The sequence below is a fragment of the Dama dama genome, chromosome 1, assembly GCF_033118175.1.
Source record: "Dama dama isolate Ldn47 chromosome 1, ASM3311817v1, whole genome shotgun sequence".
Taxonomy (NCBI): domain Eukaryota; kingdom Metazoa; phylum Chordata; class Mammalia; order Artiodactyla; family Cervidae; genus Dama; species Dama dama.
The window spans coordinates 48,412,775-48,419,354 of NC_083681.1; the positions used below are offsets into that span (position 1 = coordinate 48,412,775).

The following is a 6,580-nucleotide window of genomic DNA, read 5'->3' on the forward strand; positions in this document are numbered from 1 at the left end:
GCATATTGATGCTATAAGCATTCCTATACATATCTTTGGATGCACACAAACATGCTTTTCAATTGCCAGGTCATAGGTGTTGCACATCTTCTGCTTCAGTAAGTGAAAGTGAAAGTCACTCAGTCATGTCCGACTCTTTGCGACCCCATGAACTACACAGTCCATGGAATTCTCCAGGCCAGAATACTGGAGTGGGTAGCCTTTCCCTTCTTCAGGGGATCTTACCAACCCAGGGATTGAACCCAGGTCTCCCACATTATAGGCAGATTCTTCACCAGTTGAGCCAACATGGAAACCCAAGAATACTGGAGTGGGTAGCCTATCCCTTCTCCAGAGGATCTTCCTGACCCAGGAATGGAACTGGGGTCTCCTGCACTGCAGGTGGATTCTTTACCAACTGAGCTACCAGGGAAGCCCCTCTGCTTCAGTAGACACCATCAAATATTTACATAATCAATTATACTGTTTTACATTATCACTAGCAAAGTATGAACATTTTTCTTTATATACAGCCTTGCAAAATGTTGGAATTGTCAAGCTCTCCTCTTCTTTATATTCTTTTCCCTCTTCCTTCCTTTTCATTACATTATTTTCCCTTCTCCTAGACCCTTCTTCTATCCATCCTTCCTCCCTTCCTCTCTTTCTTCTTCTTTTCTTCCTTCTTTCCAGGTATGCTGGTGGTTGTATATTTGTATATCATTGTAGTATTATTTTGAATTGAGAATCATGAAATTTGATTTGAATCTTCATTCCTGGGTCTATTTTCACTTTTTTCTTGAGGATGCAGATGTGGAAATTTCTGCACTTGTTGTTTTCCCAGAAATCCTGTCAGACTTTATCAAACTGAATAAGATAAATCTTGCTTGCAATTCCTCTGCATTTTCTCTACAGTCATATCATAAGTATCAGATATTTTTCTTTATTTCTCTTTAAATTATTCCCATTATCATCCATGCTTCATAAACCTAGTATAGTAGCTGCTAGAAAGGCCATATTATTTTTTGTTAACTTGATGGAGATTTAGTTCAATGAAGGGATGGGTGAAAAAAGATTTTTGTGCCCCAAAGTATTTATACAAGGAGAAAGAAAGCAAGTTAAATCTATGACAAAATATTTATCCATTTCAACCTCTTACAAATATTTCCAGAAACAGAGTGAAGCTCCATACAAAGTCAACTTGATAAAATATTTCCTTTCTAGGTCTTCATTTTCTTACCTATTAATTCAACTTTTAAAATTCATAGATAAAATGTAATTCATAGGTTTAAACTGTAAGATACATTACACAATATCAGACTAAAATATTTATGCATAAATGAGACTGGGAGTGTATTTGTAGAGGCAATGGATGGATGAAGGGAATGAAGCTAAGAGACAAGAACAGGGAGAGTAGAGTTTCTGAGTCTAGACACACTGGATCAGCCAATCACAGATGAAGGGCACTGAGGAATGAGAGTGCATCTTACATTCCCCCAAACCAATGAACTTGTGTTGTGCCCTGGGCTAATCTACTCTCAGAAGCAGAGAGGGCAGGAGGCTGGGTGGGGCTCACAGGAAGACCAGAGCCCCTGCTGCTTACACCTGCTTTGGACACAACTTGCAGCTGCACAAACACACATCATGGTGCATCTGACTCCTGAGGAGAAGGCTCCTTGTCACTGCCCAACGGAGCAAGATGAGGGTGGATGAAGGTAGTGCTGAGACCCTAGGCAGGCAGGTACTCAGCTTACAAGGCAGGCTGAAGGAGAGTGAGTGTCAGCTGGGCGTGTGGGGACAGAGCCGTCACCTGAGATTCTGGCAGGCACTGACTCCCTCTGTCCTTATGCTGTTTTCACCCGCTAGGCTGCTGGTTGTCTACCCCTGGACTCAGAGGTTCTTTGAGTCTTTTGGGAACTTGGCGTCTGCTGATGCTATTATGGGCAACACTAAGGAGAAGGCCCACGACAAGAAGATTCTAGACTCCTTTACTGAAGGCCTGATGCATGTTGACAACCTCAAGTGTGTCTTTGCTTTGCTGAGTGAGTTGCACTGTAAGAATCTGCATGTCAGTCCTAAGAACATCAGGGTGAGTCTATGGGACTCTTAATGTTCTCCATATTTTTTTTTTTTTTTTTTTTTTTGTGGTCAAGTTCCTATTATGGGGAGAGAGTTAAGCAGCAGAATACAGTTCAGAATGGAGAAGAGGTATTCTGGTTACATTACTATAGATTCCTCAGGACCATTTAGTTTCCTTTTCCTTCTTTGTTCCCAGCCATCATTTCCTCTTACTCAATCTTGTTTTTTTCTGTTTGTTCTTTACAGTATCTTCTTTTTATTTAAACATTTTGAGTGTTTAAAAACACTTTTATATTTTAAGTCACTTGAAAATTTTACCTCATTCTTTCTCCTTACCTCTTCCTTTCAAAGCAAGGAAGACAAAATGATGCATTGCTTCTTGAAAATGGTTCAAAAGAATAAAAAATGATTACAGGCTATGGACTAAGGCAGAAAGGCAGAAAGGCAGAAACATTTCTAAGAATAAGTTCAGGCTAGTATGGGTGGCTTCACATCAGTAGTAACATCTACACTTCAGCCGTCTTTCTACTTATATTCTAGGGGCACAGCTTGGGATGAGACTGAAATACCTTAAGTCCGAATTGGGTGCCTCTGCTAACCATACCCTTGTTTTTTTTTTTTTTTTTTTTTTTTTTTATCCCTTCCACACAGCTTCTTGGCAAAATACTGGTAATTACACTGGTTCAAAACTTTGGCAAGGAATTCACCCCGGAGTTCCTGGCTGCCTATCAGAAGGTGGTGGCTGGTGTGGCTAATGCCCTCACCTACAAATACCACTGGGATTCTGGCCATTTTCTTTTAAAAAAAGAAAATTTATTTTTAATTGATTGATGATTGGTTTACAATACTGGTTTGATCACTATCATACATTAACAGGGATTAACCAAAGGTATACATATATCCCCTCCCATTTGAATCTCCATCCCATTTCCCACCAATTCCCACCCCTCTAGGTTATTACAGAGCCCCCATTTGAATTTGTTGAATGGATGAACATCGTGATAGCTTACAGTGAACAGTGTCAGATTTGTGGCTTCCAGAGGAGACAATTTTGATCTGGGACCAGTGACGAGTCTTGATCACTCATAGCTTTTTTTGTATGGCAGAAGTTGTATTACAGTGAACAAGGGCCAGAGAAAGCTTCTGAGATAAACATCAGAAGGGGAACAGGAGAGTTTCCCACTAGCTAGTCTTATCAAGACCTTATATAATTTTTCAATTGGTTACTAATAATAGAAAGGTCTCATCAAATTCTCTCCTACAACATACATTTTAACATAACAGGATTAATCAGAAGGTTTTTAAGAAGGAGAACCAGGTCTTCAAGCAAGATGCATTGTTGTTATATAATCATTAGTACAAAGTTAAGGAAAAACATATCCTTGAGCAAGATGAATTGTTTGTTGTTTAATCATTAGCTCTGAGCTTAAAGAAAGTTAATCTTAAAGATTGTTGTCATAGCAACTCAAAGTTTAAGAAAAAATGTCTTATGTGACTAAGACCTTTTCTCCTCCTTGAGAGCCCCAGGCCCCTTGAGCACCCTGGATTCCTTATCAATCTACCTAAGAATTGACTCTCCAATTGGAAGACGTGATTTCCTGAGATTCTTTTATTTTTTAACAATTTAACTTTTTAAGTCATTTTTGAGTTGCAATATTGCTTCTGTTGTTTTTTAAGTTCCTGTTTTCAGACCACAAGGCATGTCGGATCTTAGCTCCCTGAGCAGAAATATAACCCTCACGCCCTGCATTAGACTAAGCCTTAAACACTAGACTGTTAGGAAAGTCCCAGTATTTCCCCAGATTTTAACTTCTGAATTTAGGGAAATAATGTTCACCCTCAGTGGTATGTCTTCTGCCTAATAAAGAACTTTCAGCTCAATTTCCTGATTCAGTTTACTCGTTCCCGCCCCTCCAAAGATATGGGAAAGTTTCTAAGGGTCTACAGATAAGGAACTTTTGTGTCTAGTACAGAGAGAACAACGGGAATGAGAAAAGGAAGGTGCCTCACATAGTCAATAACAGATGAAGCTTCTGCCTCAAATCATAAGAACTATTATGAAGGTTTAAAATATAGATAGCAACCCGGCATTACAGGGGATCATGGAAAACTTCAAACCTAAGCAGAAACTTCAGGCTAATTCCAATCCATATCCATGAATTACTCAAGAAGTAATGTGCTCAATCAGAGACATAATAATTTCTCAAGAAACTGTTATTAATGTTTCCTTTTTTCATACTTCCCTTGCCTGCGCATTGTAGGCAATGATACTACATTACATCAGATATTCCCAATCTATTGCATAATCTCCCTCTCTTACTTGCCCCAGAACACCTTCAAAATTAGCCCCAACCTCCCATTTCAGGTAAAGCTCAGTGCTCACATAACACTTGCTTGAATCTTTTGACCCTGGTCTCAGTGAAATTTCCAGTATTGCCTAAGGAAATCCTTCCAAACCCTCCCACTCCACAATTTTCACATTTCTTCCTGTCTAGCATACTCACCCTGTGTGCTGTATAAGGGTCTCTGCTTTTTGTACTATCCTACATGATTGCCATGTCTTATACAGCAAATCCACCATGGACAGAAAATGTATGTTTATTAAGTGAAATAATCAATGAATGAACAATTATTTCTTGTCTCAAAACTCCTGGGAGTAGAGGATGATCTGAAAAATAGGCTGTTGAACAGTGTTTCTCTGGTGTTAGTCCTACAATATACAATGAGGAAGCACACAGAAAAGTAAACCACTCTGAGGGCTGTCTTTTCACCTTACTTATAGTTTCCTTTGTAGTGCAAAAGCTTTTAAGTTTCATTAGGTCCCATTTGTTTAGTTTTGCTTTTATTTCCAATATTCTGGGAGGTGGGTCATAGAGGATCTTGCTGTGATTTATGTCAGAGAGTGTTTTGCCTGTGTTCTCCTCTAGGAGTTTTATAGTTTCTGGTCTTACATTTAGATCTTTAATCCATTTTGAGTTTATTTTTGTGTATGGTGTTAGAAAGTGTTCTAGTTTCATTCTTTTACAAGTGGTTGACCAGTTTTCCCAGCACCACTTGTTAAAGAGATTGTCTTTTTTCCATTGTATCTCCTTGCCTCCTTTGTCAAAGATAAGGTGTCCATAGGTTTGTGGATTTATCTCTGGACTTTCTATTCTGTTCCATTGATCTATATTTCTGTCTTTGTGCCAGTACCATACTGTCTTGATGACTGTGGCTTTGTAGTAGAGTCTGAAGTCAGGCAGGTTGATTCCTCCAGTTCCGTTCTTCTTTCTCAAGATTACTTTGGCTATTCGAGGTTTTTTGTATTTCCATACAAATTGTGAAATTATTTGGTCTAGTTCTGTGAAAAATACCGTTGGTAGCTTGATAGGGAGTGCATTGAATCTATAGATTGCTTTGGGTAGAATAGCCATTTTGACAATATTGATTCTTCCAATCCATGAACACGGTATGTTTCTCCATCTGCTTGTGTCCTCTTTGATTTCTTTCATCAGTGTTTTATAGTTTTCTATGTATAGGTATTTTGTTTCTTTAGGTAGATATACTCCAGATTGGGAGAAAATAATAGCAAATGAAGAAACAGACAAAGGATTAATCTCAAAAATATACAAGCAACTCCTGCAGCTCAATTCCAGAAAAATAAATGACCCAATCAAAAAATGGGCCAAAGAACTAAACAGAAATTTCTCCAAAGAAGACATACAAATGGTTAGCAAACACATGAAAAGATGCTCAACATCACTCATTATTAGAGAAATGCAAATCAAAACCACAATGAGGTACATTACACGCCAGTCAGGATGGCTGCTATCCAAAAGTCTACAAGCAATAAATGCTGGAGAGGGTGTGGAGAAAAGGGAACCCTCTTACACTGTTGGTGGGAATGCAAACTAGTACAGCCGCTATGGAAAACAGTGTGGAGATTTCTTAAAAAACTGGAAATAGAACTGCCATATGACCCAGCAATCCCACTTCTGGGCATACACACTGAGGAAACCAGATCTGAAAGAGACACGTGCACCCCAATGTTCATCGCAGCACTGTTTATAATAGCCAGGACATGGAAGCAACCTAGATGCCCATCAGCAGATGAATGGATAAGGAAGCTGTGGTACATATACACCATGGAATATTACTCAGCCATTAAAAAGAATTCATTTGAACCAGTCCTAATGAGATGGATGAAGCTGGAGCCCCTTATACAGAGTGAAGTAAGCCAGAAAGATAAAGAACATTACAGCATACTAACACATATATATGGAATTTAGAAAGATGGTAACGATAACCCTATATGCAAAACAGAAAAAGAGACACATAAATATAGAACAGACTTTTGAACTCTGTGGGAGAATGTGAGGGTGGGATATTTCAAAAGAACAGTATGTATACTATCTATGGTGAAACAGATCACCAGCCCAGGTGGGATGCATGAGACAAGTGCTCCAGCCTGGTGCACTGGGAAGACCCAGAGGAATCGGGTGGAGAGGGAGGTGGGAGCTGGGATCGGGATGGGGAATACGTGTAA

At 39.2% G+C, this 6,580-nt stretch overlaps 1 pseudogene; it reads left to right on the forward strand.

The window, feature by feature from the left end:
- Positions 1–1,620: 1,620 nt before the first annotated feature.
- Positions 1,621–4,401, forward strand: LOC133055484 (hemoglobin subunit beta-like; annotated as a pseudogene).
- The last annotated feature ends 2,179 nt before the right edge of the window (positions 4,402–6,580 follow it).